The sequence below is a fragment of the Daphnia pulicaria genome, chromosome 2 (genome assembly GCF_021234035.1).
Source record: "Daphnia pulicaria isolate SC F1-1A chromosome 2, SC_F0-13Bv2, whole genome shotgun sequence".
NCBI classification, from domain to species: Eukaryota; Metazoa; Arthropoda; class Branchiopoda; order Diplostraca; family Daphniidae; genus Daphnia; species Daphnia pulicaria.
Window position 1 is genome coordinate 427,103 of NC_060914.1, and position 15,778 is coordinate 442,880.

Genomic DNA, 15,778 nt, shown 5'->3' on the forward strand with positions numbered 1-15,778 from the left:
ATCTATTACCATTCGATCGGGATTATTTTCATATCAAATTGTACGTCTCAACTCTCAACAAATTTGATTAAGCCCCAACCTGGGGTGGGCGACGGAAAGATCCAAATCAAAATTTGCATGAAACCTGCAGAAAGACCAAAACCCGCCCTAATAATCCCCCCGGACCCTCTTGTAAGCCAAGAGGGAATAACCTCTTATATATTCCTCAATCAACTTGTATGCCAAGCACGCCGACCGAAAAGTCGTCTGGGCTCCATTCCGCAACTGGCTGCGCGTTTTATCTATTGGAGCACATCCATCAAAGAATTAAAAAAGGAAAAAAAATGGGAAAATAAGAGGCGAACCTAATGCTGATAAAGATACATTACATCATATCCATTTAATGAACTTCTAAATGGACACACATGGCGGCGGGGGACAATTTTTTTTTTCGAAGGCAACGAATCAAAAGAAAGAAAGAAAGATTAAAAAAAAAGAGAAAAGTTTTTACTGGGAAAAATGATTCGAATTTTACACGTGACGCATTCCAGGTGTCTGATGAGCGTATCAAGTCGAACGAATCAAAGCCGATCCATTTTGCAGCGCAGCGCTCATGCCACTTTCACATTGCTCCTGCTGCTGCATGTTGCTGGCCACCAGATGCAAGCAGTTGATAAGTCAATAAAATACAATTAATGGAGAAACGCTTGAAATGTCAGCAGTGTTGGCAGCCCGCAGCTGACGCGCAGACATGATCTGGAACAAGAAATCAAACAAGCAAGAACACAAACTCTATAATACTCTGGTGACATGACGTTGAGAAGAGAAGAAAATGAAGTGATAAAAAAGAAACTAGTCTCTCTGTGTGTCGTTATTATTTATTAGTTTATCTACATAATCCAATCCCCGCACTTTTCTTGATTTGTGATTCAAAGTTCAAACTCGTCCGAGTGTGACCGGGGGATATCGCAGGCGGAGGGAAATAGAATAGATGGCGGAGCCGGTTCTTTTTATTTGGTTTTATTTTTATTTTATTTTGTGGAGAAGATGCGGCCAGCGATCTCGTTTCTGTTGCGCAATATAATACAACAAGAGGATGGGTATAAGAGAAAAAACCCACCCGAAGAGAATCGAGCTAGTCACGCCGTATCGACCATGACAAGTCAATATCATCGGACTTTGTATGTGTATTATAATAGTCTAATATTATCAAAGGCGCTATAGATGGCAGATATAGATTTCTCTCTCTCCCCCAGATGCCTGGACGTCCTCGAAGGAGAACGTGGGTGGGCACATCGAACCTGCTGGGCATTTTTTTGTTTTGTTGTTCTCCAAATATTTTCGATTTATTTCGTGTGTCTCTTATTTTCGGGGGGGTATTCAATGTCCCCGTGTAAACAAAGGCGAGCGCACATTACGTCTATATAGATACATCTAGATATACAAGAAGAAGAAGAATCACATTTTTCTCTTTCTTTCCTGAAGACTCGAATTTCACGTTTCGTTTTCTCTCGTGCGACTGATACAACCCCCCACCACCGATAGATTTCCCGTCGTCCCCCCAAAATATCTAGTTCATCCTCGATCGCTTCCGATCACATTCAGAGAAATGCACTTTGACGACAAAAGTCAGACGATAGTTTTCTATTTGGATAAGCCTATTTCAATATGTATGGGCTCCATCATCGCATCCAAACATCTCGAGAAGTGGCATACATAATACATAGTCAGAGACCTCTATTTGAACAGGAGGACCCAATGCCCTTTTTGGTTGTGCTGTGTGATGAGGCCGGCTAAGAAAACATTTTTTCAGAGAACCAGCCGCAGCACTTAGAAAACATGTAGGCATAAGAATGCCTTATATTCATCATCACCACTAGCTGTGAGAGGCCAAGTCTTTTTTTGTCGGGCCGAAAAAAGTGATGGGATCCTGTGGTCTCGTGTTGCTTTAGATTTCCATGGGGCCATGTGTGTGTGTGCCCTTTTCTCTTGTTTGTTTTGTAACTTTTTTTTTTTCGGGTGAAGGGTCTCGCGCGGCGACGCACGCGCAACGTCAAACGAGAGTGGATCTCTACCACATGTGTGTGTACACGGTTAAACATTGAACGGGCAACTACAACGATCACGTCCGGCATTCATATTGACACCCCCTAAAAAATTACTTCTCCGTAAAATCGACTTTTTTTTTAAATCCAATTGGATCCAATCATTTCCATCGGATATGAAAGTACGGACGGACATTTAATGCGGATAAAATGTTTGTCTATTGTTTTGAGCTCGTACTTTGTAGTTTGTACAGCGTCGGTGGAGAGATAACAATAAGACGACAACAATGTCAAGTAAAGAGTCGACTTTTAGTGATGATGCAAATAGCTAGGCGGAAAACGAAGGGCCGCCGTTTTACAAGTGCGTCCGTCGCTCTATCGCTCCATGCTCATCATCAGCGGAACAAAAGGGCCGCAGCAGCTCCTTTTGTCTGGCCAGAGAGAGAAGAAGAAAAGTAGCAGTTTCTAGTAGTTTAACAACAACAACTACTAGACACTAGAGAGATAATGCCGCTATAGTCGAGATTCTTGTTTCGTGCTCGAGAGACCAACGAAAGGGAAAACCCATCCGAGTGAGTCAGCCGCCGGTTGGAATTGTGTGCACCCACTTGAAAATGGGAAAGTAACTATAATACGCAACAACCTCAAACTGAAAAAGGAACAAAACAATCATTAGGCGCCGTCATTTGAGTTCATTTAGCAGCAGTCGAATACAGCTGTAATATTACGCAACTTGTAATAATCAATCAAAAGATTTGGCTGCCATCAACTCGAGGGTATATAACCGACAGCCGCATCACGCAGTCACGCACGTCTTGCGGTCAATGACGGCCGGAGGAATAGGCAAAAAGCCGCACCGATCAATTGTCAGTTCACGTCAATGGAGATGCGCTGCATCACCCAAGACGTTTCTATACATGTATCTCTCTCCTTTTGATATAAAGTCCTATTCACAAATCTCAATTGTACGGTATACATCCCGTGGAAACTATTGTGTCTATTGTGTGTGTGTGGCATCTAGCGCTGCAGCTTGAATCGAGCGCCGCCTTTTATTTATGATGTGATTCAAAAGCCCCGCGCCAGATCAAATTCAGAACATGTGTATACCCTCCACACAGTGTTTAAATACAAAAGAGTCGAAACTGTTGCTCTTGTTGGAAGCTCAGCAGCTATTCAAAACGTCCCGCCATTTTATTTGAATGAAGAATATAAGGGAAAGGAGGACTCAAAGGAGGGAGAATTACAAATGACGCGCTCTCGTAACGAGTGGTTCACCTTCTTGTTACAGGCGACACGTTTGGAACTTATTTTTTTCTTTTCTTTCACACAGCTGTCAGCGCCCAGCACCACACCAAAGTGTGTCCGTGTGTCTTTTATTTTTCCACCTCCTCCTGTGCCCAATAAATGACGAAACGACCAAGACCTCTTTTTTTTCCCATATTTACCTGTGACTCTGCCCACCTTTTTTTAAATCTCTCTTTCTCCTTTTAGCTGGTCTAATATTATACTGGGACGATAGTTTTTCTATTGATCGTGTAGTGAGTGTACACAGCACAGACCAAACTCAACCAATCTCATTTTTGAACAAGAAAAGCAGATTAATCTGTGCACATAGAAACTCGCAATGAAAAGAGGTTTCGAGTGGCCCTTATCATGGCAGATTTATAGCCCGTGGCTTGTAGTATCTGATGACAGCACGCAATACTCTATAGATGCAAACAGATAATAGATAGAGCCTCAATAGAATTCAATTAGGGCGTTTTTTTATTATTATTAGTTTGATTCATTCCGATCCCATATGTTGCTATATATACTGTATGGCATTATCCAAGTTAGATTGGCATCATCCTACTGCATTCAGTTGGCTTTTTTGCGTCAATCTCCCTTTTTGTGAATCATCTGGTTGATGCTGGTTGTATAAAATGTCGCCATCCGCCGTCCGTGCCCCATTGTTGCCTGTATACGTCTAATGCGCAATATCTCGAATCTTTTATCGCTTAATGAGACGATCTCGGAGTCCTGTTACCACCGGCTGGCGGCGACCCTCCAACGGTTCCAACAGGTGATCGAATTACGCCATAGTCGACGATTGATGGTATTATAGATGCAGTGCAGCAGCAGAGGGGCAAAACCATTTTTGATTTTATTATTTTTCGAATTGATGTAACGCGGAATGCGTTTGGCGCGCGAGACCGACCGATGCCAATCGCCAAAATAAAACCTCTGGCTGCCAGTCATAAACCAAAGAAAATAAGTAGACTGGAGTAGTACAGGTACTATCCATGCGCTGAAACAGCGACGATATCGAATTACCATATTGGATGAAATGTCGGAGCGCGCAAGAATGTCTCCCACGTTCCTGCGCAATTTCCCATCACAATCCCGCCCGTTAAATATTTTTATTTGTCCATAACTAATCCGCCGAATCAATAAACACGGTCGGAGGTTCGGTGAAAAGTTTCCCAACTCCTGATGACCGCGCCGAAGGTCTTCCTCCTTTGTGTTACCTTTCGTGTTTTTTCTTTTCTTTTTTTTTCGCTTGTGTTTGTCGACGGACATCAATGCAGCCACGCCGAGACGGGCAAGAAGAATTCCTCCGACGTTTTGCGTCAATATGTACACACAAGTTATCTCGTCCGAGAGAGAGAGAAAGAGAGTCTATATATGTTGTAATACCCCCACAAGGACTGGTGGACTCAATGACCATGAGAGATGAGGAAGATGGAACACATTTTTTTGTTTTGTTTTGTTTTCAAGGGGGTTGGCCTGTCTACGTGTCTATTTGGTGGGCGGTTTGGTTCCGTTGTTGCTGTACCGGTACTCTGCCAGTATTATATAGCGACAAAGAATGCGCTCCAACGACGACAGGAATGAGACTATCGGATATGGGATAGACGCGCATAACTTTTTCAGAGACGCACGTACACTCTGCTGTCCATTTTTATTTTCGTGCGTGTAATTAAACGCCATTATTTCGTCATTACCTTGTGAAAAACATTCGACAACAACGCGAAAAATGCGCTGGTGTGCAGTTATTTCATTTATTTGAGATATTGGAGCCAAATTTCGATTCTTGGCAATATTGTAATTTTCTTTCTTTTTAAATCTTTGATTTGATTTGTGATGCGTGTATAGCTCCTTTTTGGCTCCCAACAAGAGATATTTAGTATTTCGGAAGATGATTGCTGTTGTGCTGCTGCTGGCGCGGGTTTGTTGCTGTCCATCTTCCCACGGTATACATATTGACCGGCCCAGTCCGCTTTCTCTATCTTGTCGTCTATCTCTATCGTGCCGACAACTGCCACCGAATTGAAGAGGTCGGAGAAGGGGGGGAATTGATATCGACGGACGATCGGAAACTATAAAATCTTCGTTTTTTTTGTATTTATTGATTCAAGTCAAAAGAAACGGTACATGCTCCCCCGTCGAATGTGTGAATGTTGAAAAGAAGAAGAAGAAGAAAAGGGAAATATCATCATAAATCGAAGCCGGAAAATCACACAGAGACGCAGAGGATTCGTCGAAATGATGAAGAAAAACAGTGTCGATGGGGACGACGGCGACTATCAAGAAGGAACCGCCAAAAAAGAAATAAAGAAAAAGTTTCATCCCCCCCGTTGTAAAGAAAAGAAAACACAACGCCAACAAGTCTGGCACATACGTGGCAAAGGTGAGCTGCTGCTGCTGCTGCTGCTGCTCAAAGGTAGATGTAGAGAGGTATAGTTGTTATATGTGAGGGTTGTTGTTGCTGGAAGAGAAAAAAAGAAGAAGCCAAGACAAATGCGCGCGAGCCTCTCACACAGCCCTTTTTCCGCTGGATCGGTGGTGGTGGTGGGTCGCCCGGAACGGCGATAGTTTTTGTCGTCCTTTTTTTATTTATTTTTTGTCGACGTCTCGCTAATTAACTTGTCTAGCGATACACACAAAAATTGGGAAAACAGTGAAACTGTGGGCCGCGCTTCCGCGCACTTTTTCTAGTCGATGGACGCCCGGCCCGTATCGAGAGATGACCGTGTGTATCAAATAGCGGCGGCTATATACCATACAAATCATATAAAGGAAAACATTGCTGGCTATAGTTGTTGTGCTTAATCGTCATAAATAAAACATAAAAGTGAAATGAACAACAACAAATTTTCCCATTTTGTCTAATGACCTACATTTGTTTTAAAGTTTTGCCAGACTCTCGGGCGCCTAAATAACCGGTCGCCCATCAGATTTTATTTGTTTTTGTTTTTTTTTATTTTTGCGACCGGAAAACCCAAATTAAAATATATAAGTAACAACAAACAAATCAAAAGAAAAGGGGGTAACAAAAATAATTTGTAACAAAAATTCCGGAAATGTAATTGGTCGTCAGGTGTGTCTGTGTGAAATGAGAGGAGCCGGTGCAAAGTGGCCGAAATTCTCACACTCAAATAAGGTTGCCTGTATACATACATTGAATAAGTACATAGAGAGACGCACCGGCAGCGATCACACGAACCTCTGCGGGTGTAGAGCATTGGGGGATTGAAAGGGGTATATAGTAACAAGGGAAAGAAGAATCAGAAAGGGGAATGATTCTTATATTTTTCGCCTTTAACATGGTGTTTACTGTTTAGAGAGCCTCCAGCAGATGACCGTGGGAGTGTATTTTTACTTATCGATCCACGGCGGCCGTCCGGCACCGCGTTCGACCCTATACGTAAGGGACGTATGAGAATTTGTGTCAATAGCTTTCAAGGGAATTCTCTGATTTTTAGTACTCGTATGGCGTATACACAGCAGTGAGAGCGAGTACCTTTACCTATATAATTACCCGGCAATTTGCCAATAGGGCAACAGAGATAGAGAGAGGAGTGGTTTGCCCCCCTTCCCATTTCGACCTGTCTTCGAATCTCTTGGCCAAAAAAAAGTGGCAGGTTCAAAACGACCGACTTTGAAAGGGGAATATAGATATCTCTCTCCCTCGGCTGCGGAGCCAACCTCTTATAACCTCCCTCATCCCCTCTTGGTTTTATTTTCTTCTTCTTCTTCTTTCATCACCACCTCAAAAACCACCAAACGTCTCCGACATATGATTCACACCTTTGGTTCTCACGCTCGCCACCACCAATGTGAGAGTCCACATCAGCACGTTGCTGATGGATCAAAAGAATCGTACAGCTACTATCTCTTCATCAGCATCTCTCCAGCCAGTGCCTCTGTGTACTAGTGTACTTGTACTACCTTGAGCTGTTGAAAAGTGTCTTCTCCCCCTCCCTCAATCCATTACCTGATGGCCAGGAGAAATAGTTTCAACTTCCACTTTTCTTACCTAGTAGATTCTTCTCTCTCAAATCAACGCGCCCGTTTCCCACCCACCCCTCCATGTGCAGCTGGGCAAGCGCAAAAGAAAAGAAAAGAAATTTCATTTTTGTTTTTCCTACTGCGAAATGGAATAAGGATCTACTCACATGAAAATAAAATAATACGGAGGAGAAATGTAGCAACAGTGTGTTGGGGCTCCATATAAACTTGATCGAGCGACTCGGGAGAGATGAGAAGAATAAAAGAAAAGAAAAGTGACTCCCATTCTACGTATAGAGTATAAGTACAAGGTACAGGGGCTATCAGCTATCTGGCTAAGAAGATGGAAAAATTGTTTGTAGGCTCCGTGTTAATTAAAAGTAGAATTTACAGCGACAATAATTGCGCCGCAGGGAATTTGGGCACCAAAAGGTATATATACATACTATAGTATACATATACATACAACATAGCATGCAGCGGGGCTTATCATAATTCAGCGCTATATCTACCACGTCTACGAAGAGCTATACAGCAGCAAGTTGGAACTCGGTAGGTTTTCTCCATTCGAAGAAGAACAAGTCATTCACGTCTCGGCTCCATTTTTTATTGCGGGGAAGGTGGTTCCATTATTTTGATAAAACGCCATGTTTGCGTTGTATATTTCAAACTCTCCTTGGAAGAAGAAATTAAATAATAACAAAAGGAAAACGATGTTCTCCTTCTCTTTCTCCTTGTGTGTATTTTTTCGTTTGGTATAGATGGAAAAAGAAAAAGAAAAATGAAAATGAGTCAATTAGGATGTTGCAGGCCACTATCGTATCGTCCAGCAAGGGAAAAGGTGTCCAGGCTGGCTGCTGCCGACACACAAGAAAAATCTACAGCAGTGGGGGGGCCGGCCCATAGCGTATGTATATATATTCCGTTTGCTGCTGCTGTGTGCTACAGCACGACTGGATATAAATATTCAGTTTATATATCCTCTTTTCTTTTCTTAAGAGAAAAAGAGGTCTATAATATCATCATCATCTCACACTCTGTTCGTTTTTTATTTCATATCATCTCGAGACGACCGTTCTACGCAATCAAAAGTTTCTTCTTCATTTTCTTTCCCGCTGGCTGTGCTGCTGCTGCTGCTGCTATGCCTTCGGTTTTTCCTCTTCCCCCCCGTTATAGACATTAACGAAAATAAACTCTTTAAAAGGAGGCTACCGTTAAGAAGTGTGACATACAACCTTATTATGATGTAGGCTAATGTAGAACGAGAAACCCGGAGGGCTGTACATGTAGAGACAACTCAAACGCGTATATCCATATTAATATTACACTTGTGACTTGAGTGGAATTATATGCAAATATGTGCGCACGCAAACGCTCCCAATAAACATTTTTGACTTAACTTTATTCGTTTTGCGTCATGATGATTTTTTAATACTCTGCTACCCCGGATTGGACACGGAATTTCAATCGTCGCGTCCGCTCCGCACTCAAGGAAAAGAATTTGATTCCAATCCGCATAGATTTTATGACGATGGAGAGATGATGCGCTCTTTTTTTTCCAGGCTATCCAAAACTGCTCGCCAGCATATTCTCAATTGCTATTATTCACCGTCTTTTGATGGTTGACCTGGCCAAAAAGAATAAAAGGGCTCTTTTTCTTATTCGTATAAATAAGCCAAACAATAAAAAACAAATCAAAATACATCCCCCCAAAAAAATGGGAAATGTAACACAGTCTAAATAGGGTGGGATAAAGTCGGAGGGTTGCAAGGGCAATTTACCCTGGGTCCTACGAGGCCATCAAATCGATAGCTACGCTCGATAAGCGCATATTTTCTTATATTCCCCGAAAAACTTGTCTGTCTCTCTGTCTCAGCTTATTATTGGTATCTAACGTTTTGTGTGTAGACCAGAGACCGCCAGTCATAGTCCGACACATAAAAGGGACTACCGGTATCTATATAAGCGGTGAATAGTCGAGATGATGGCCAATAGAATGTCCAATTTTCAGCAGAAGAAGAAAATGAGTGGGGGGCTTGAGCGCGGATTCTATTTACCTATACCTTATAATAGTCCTACATATCTTATCCCGGCTTATTAAAATGCGGACAGTAGTTATATAGAAAAGATAGGCCACCACCTATAAGACCTGCCTTCACTGGCTATATTATCGCCAAAATGGTTACGATTGAATCGGCCTTAAATTAAGCGTTTCACAAAGCCGAGCTCTGAAGAAGCGGATGACCAAGTGAAAAGGGACGAGAGGGGCGCTCGGAAATGGCGGATTTATGTTTCAGCGCGGGGGACTTGAACGATTTCTTTTGTGTAAGCTTATCTCTTGCTGCTGCTGGCTGGACTCGGCTGTTGTTGTGTATATACGAGTGACCCTCGTCGGTACATAGGAAAGAGATAGAGGAATCCTGGGGCTTCTTCCCGTCTTGTTTTGTCTTTCGCTTTTCTTTTTTTGGCTATTGGATGCCGGTGAACTCGACTGGCTGTGAGCATAGCAACTTAATCAACAGCCGGGGCTCTCTTTGATAATGCACACACAACCAACCTGCCAGCCAACTATGTGTGTACAACATGTTATGTTCGACTCCCATTTGAACACGGAAGGAATATTACAAGGGGAGAGAAAGGAGAACAAACAAAATTGTTCCTGTGGGGAGCCATGCTCTTAATAAGGAGAAAGGGTTGAACTAATAAGCAAAAATCTGAAATGAAAACCTCAAAATGCCTTGGCTCACAAAGAAAAGAAAAGAAAAAAAAAGAAATAAGGCTTGTTCTTATTTACACAAACTAGCATGGCATAGTAGCAGTATATATATAAGACATGACCGCTTCCTTTTATAATGATGGCCGACATGCTCGTTTTATACATTATAAGAACCTTCTGGGACTGCTCCGCTGTATATATATATATACCACACACACATGTACGTATTCTTGATGATTATAACAATATACTGTTCAACTTAACCTGCTCCGCCTCCTCCATACTTCCTTGAATCAACAACAATTAAAAATGAAAAAGAAAAAAATATGGTGAAACATGAATATGATTATTATCGATGGTAGGCAGCAATAAATATGTTCCCCAATCACTGATGATGATAGCTATCGGTATCTGCATTTATATGATACATGTTATTTAAAAAAAAATGCCTTTGGAATGCGCGGATCGGGGAGAATATGTATTAGACATTGGAACCGGCCATTTTTTGAATCAACACGATTGTAAATTACACAGACATGGTTACAAGTAGTGTATGTTTAATCATCCACCGTGGACGAGCTTCATTTTCGTACAAAAATGAAATCTCTGGTTATTGATGTTTTCCGACATGGTCGATTTAACATTCTTCGACTTATTATACGCAAAATACGATACGGAATAGACGGACGAGCCTTTTTGGGTGTGTGGATAACTAGATAAAACAATTTCTTAATAACATTTTCCTTGGCATGCATAATAAATCTTTTTTTTTTAAATTCCCTCTTGGCTTCCAATCAAATCTTGGCTTGCAAGAGGAGTCCTGAAGGGTTTTATTGGGGCAGTTTCGGTCTTAAAGTAATTATCTGCGGTATCGTGCAAATTTTTACTTGTTAAAACGAAATATTATATACTATAATAATCCCGAATGCGGGTGAAAAACCGCTTTTATCGTTTTTGAGCGATTTTGATTTAGGGGGAGGGGTTCGATTTTTATTTCGATCGATATCTTAAAAAGCGAGGCTAATTAGAATATTAGTGTCGTCTGCTTCGTTTTGTTTCACAGTTTCAAAGAAGAAAGAGACGGTTAGACGAAGTTCAAGATTACGAAGAAAAGGAAACGATCTCTTTTTTTGGAAACGTACACGTGGCTGCACGAACAATAGAAAAAGAAATAAAATTACAAAAATGTGGCCGTTGGGTCAACTCTGGTCACGTCTCCTGATAGAAGAGCTTAATACACACTTCATGTTGTTTAGCAGGTAAAAAAACTAGTAATATCAATAGAATGATTATGAGAGCTTAAACCAAAGATAAACTTGAAATGAATCTGTGAAATATTACTTCCTGATTTGCATTTTACATGTTAGCCCACTGTCGATACATGGTAATTGTTTTGCACTATGTAACCTTTTCCTTTCTGCAGATTTGAGGCCAGAGCCAGCCATCATAACCGATAACCAAAAGTTATGCCAATTTTGCTTATGCTGGTATTAATATGTCATCAGCAACAATCTCATTAGCAGCAGAATCATCCCTTGGGTAATGATTTTCGTTACTTTAATTCCTGTGACCTGCTAAAGATATGTAAATGATGTAAGACTTGCACAACTGCAGTGTATTACATATGGAAACCTTCCAATTCTCCTGCTTATTATCAATTAGGTTTTACTCACTATCTCACTTTTCCTTACTTTTACTTATTTGTTGTTTCTGTAAACATTGTTTCGTAACCCATTTGTTATTTTGTTCTTTAGGTTAAACTGCATAATGGAAGAAATTCCTCTTTCATTACATCCCCTCTGTCCACGTGTACGCCCATGTGAGTGTGGGTGTATTCACGAGGCTGAGGACCTTTTTCCTATCCTATCTGGCGTATTCCACTCTACTGCAGCTGGAGCACTTTTGGATGCCTGGCTGTATTTCCCATGCTTAAAGGTAGGAAACATTTTATTTTTCCTGTTTGACTATTTGTTGGCGTTGATTAGAAATTCTGACATAGTACGGACTACGAAGTAGCCGTTTTTTAAATAACTCATTTGTCGAACGACATCCAGATCAGGCTTGTTTTGTACCTCACAAGTCACAACTTGGTCTGTGGGTAAACGATCAAATTCGAAAATTTTGTTTAACTTTTAACACTTTAAAAAAAGTGAAATTAGAAAATGTTATGTCCAAGAGGGACCGGCACTTCCTCGTTTACTTTGTTGTTTGGGTTGGAAATAAGGACTATGTGATGAAGATGCCCTTTTTGCTTGTGTGGGGCGAATGCCGTGTAATCCAAGTTGTTTCTTGGCTTTTGGGTCCGTCGTCGTTGTTGTTGTTGTTGCTGCATTGTTGAAGCGTTACCTACACACAGCAGTCCTGACAGGGTTTTTTTTTTTCTTCTGGCCGGGAGGTCTAACGAGATGTTATAGCAGCTCAGTCAGTTGCCTCGAGTGCACAGACGATTGGTCGCTGGCCCTTGCACCTCCTACGTCGCTATTGGTCGACCTATCCCTTCCTCTGCATACACACGAAGCAATTGATATCCCCTCACTACACTCCCTTTTTTCTTTTCGTGCGCTTCATCTCCAAACCCAGCGGATAGGTTATTCCAGCTGGAAAAAAACAAGAAATAAAAGTATCCAGTAAACTGACACGGGACGAGTGACGCAGGGCGTTGGCCGCATTACCACGTCACCGTCGTCGTGCCTCATCTTGAATAAACAATGAGGCAATCATTCGAGGAAAATCGGAAATGTTAGATAATATTTTGTTTTTCGTACATTCGACCGGGGGGTATGTGCGCGCAATCAATACTCTTATTAGCCCCGCCGAGCACGAAGTAATGTTGATTGCGCGGACACAGTCTCATCACATTGAGCTATCGTCTGGAAACAAACAAAAAAACTGCTGCAAACAATAACGATTTAATAACGAGATGCGTGACGAGACAATCCCTTTGACTGGATAAACCAGAGACCATCGGCATCCGACAATGTTAGTTTCTTTTTTCCGAGAATAAACGATGAGATGTCGTGTCGCTTATGATCGTTTGTCTTCAAACTATTCGGTCAAAGAGTCTCTTCCCAAGAAAAAATCTTCTGGTCGTGATGATATTTCTCTTGGCATCAAAAGACGTAACGGAAAAAAAAGAAGATGGCAGCCAGCAAAGCAACAAGACAAATCGCTCTTGTCGACTCGTGCTTGTTATCGCTCTCTCTGCTCTTCGATTCCCTTTTTATTTTCCATCTTTTGGCTTTTTTTTTCTCCGTGTCACTTTTGTTTTAAGGGCCCCCCGAATTTTTGAACCAAATGAAAAGGCCAAAACATTTAAATAGAAAATTTTCATGTAGACGTGAAACTGAACCTTATAAGCTCACGTGGGCAATTTGGGTGGCAGTTGCAGCTTTGTTTTTTCCCTCTTTGGGTGGCTTCTCTCTTTTTCTCTTTCAGTCTTGATAACAAGGACACACGTGAGATGATGTCTCCATCTGCTTTTTTTTTCTAACTGATGAGAGTGAGACAAAGACAACAAGGGGGGAAATAGAGTAGCTACTGCTGCTGTACACACACGGGTTACGTTTGATGGGTTTTTATTCGCGATCCTTGTCTGTCATTTGGCTGTCTCTCTCTCTTCTTCCATGGCATTCTTCTTTTGTTTTTATCTACGGCCATCCGAGGTGGCCATTGCTTCTCTCCTTATTGTTGATGGGCTCTTGAGCTGACGAGACTTTGATCTTCTATCAATTCCAAGTCATCGCCGGCACACATATTATTCAGCATACGGTAGCAGAGCAGCGGGGACGTTAAAGTTGTACAGATTTTTTTTTCTTTTCCATCTAGAGCATAAGGCAACTTCTTCTCTAGTTAGTACACCTGGGAGTCTGCTGAGGGGTTGGAAATGGTCATCTTTTTTTGGCTTCAAGGAGAGCCCACAGCCGCGGTTCACAGTCTCTCTTCTTATTCTCCGGGTATAGCGCGCGGTGTTTGCGGCCAGAGTGACGGATGGCTTTGGCAGTTGGAGTTGTCGTCAGTTAATGACTCCTGTCCGTTACGATGCGCCCAGAAGAAGAAACCCCACACAGTCAATGTCCAGCTTCTCTCTCTCTTTTCCTTCTGCATATCCTCCATCACCAAAATGGAAGAGAGAGAGAGTGAATACTCCACACACACACACAATGAATGCTAGTCAGTGATTTTTACGGTTAGGTAAACGGCACGGGAATGCGCTGCACATATATATAACGTGACAAACAGGTTTGCTGGGGCTAAAAGGAAACATAGATGTGTATATGTATGTGTATGTATATATATATAGTAACCAGCGACCCCCTCATATAACCTTTTGCCTTTATATTTAGACATGGTCACCATTTTCTCACAAATTCTTCTTTTTCCTTTCCTGGCCATCCCCCACCGTTTCGACTGCATACCGATATGTACATCTATCTATCCCAATAGTGTATAATACATGTTATTGGGAAACTCTTCTTTTGTTGCTGCCAATGAGAAATAGTTGAGAATTCGAGCGGCCGGGGGGAAAATGTTTGCGCGCGAGCGAGAAGAAAAAAAGGTGCATGGACTCGTTAATTTGTTGGCCATTGACACGCTGGAAATGGAGTGTCGTTACAGTTAATCGCTGTGTCCGTTTCGACCCTACACACCGTTTCCAAAAGGCAGCTCTCAGCATAGACCGCAATACATAACAGACACACACATATCCAGTCCGTTGGCTGGATATGTTACGCTTCGTCCTGCCGGAACAGCCATAAGTCTTCGATTATGGCGAACCTTGGGTTTTTGAAATTTCTCAGAATGTGTTAAACCACGCCAACGTGTGTTACGTATTAATAATACAAATGTATTTTCGTCACATCCAATCAAAAGTGGAGTGAAGACACGCAACAGTGATGAAATCAAACCAGGTGTAGACATCCTTTAATCGTGCGAATGCGGATGTGGGTAGTGCAGAGCGGCAGATTGTGACGCAATCTCGTTTTTATAGTCTTTTGAGGAGAAAAAAAACTAATTCTACAGTTCAAAGTCGTCGTTGTCGGTTTTTACACCTTTTGTCGTTCCGACACTCTGCGCTCCCAACTTTTTTTTTTTTTTCATATCTAAAAGACGCGGCATCGTTATCAAAACCATTAGACGAGCTGATGGCATTACCCGAGAAGAGTAGACACACAGTTCTCTATTTATAAATCGAGTAAAAAAAAAATAAAATCACCGTGCATCTTGTGACGACTATAAATAGCCTTTAAATTGTCGATATTTCAACGGCGGACGCCCACGGAGGACGTGCACACAGTACATTGATGTAAGTGCATTATTAGCCCCCGCAGTGAAGGCGAAAATAGCTCGACCGCATGATTGAGAAGAGACCAACCACACACACACAAGTAAAAAAAGCAAAAGAGGACACAAAAAACGAGCAATAATAAATTGATGATATGCCGAGCGCACTGCCCGCAGAGTTTGGTGAGTGGCTAATGATTGAAATGGAACAGGTGAGCTGCTGCACCGTTGACGACTCTGGTGGGCAGCATCAAAGCCGAAAAAAAAAAAGTTAAAATCTAAGATGAGAGTCCAGCCCCAACGAACCAATCAACCGACATCCTAATTCCTTCACTCGTCCATATCTCTGTGTGTGTGTGGATGTATAGGAGGGTCTGATGGGTCCCCTAAAAAGGAATACAAGAAGGAAAGAAAAAGGAGGTGGTGGTAGAGAAAATCATCAAAACGTTTGTCAAGTTGCCCACCGTTAACCGTGTCAGTTCCTCGA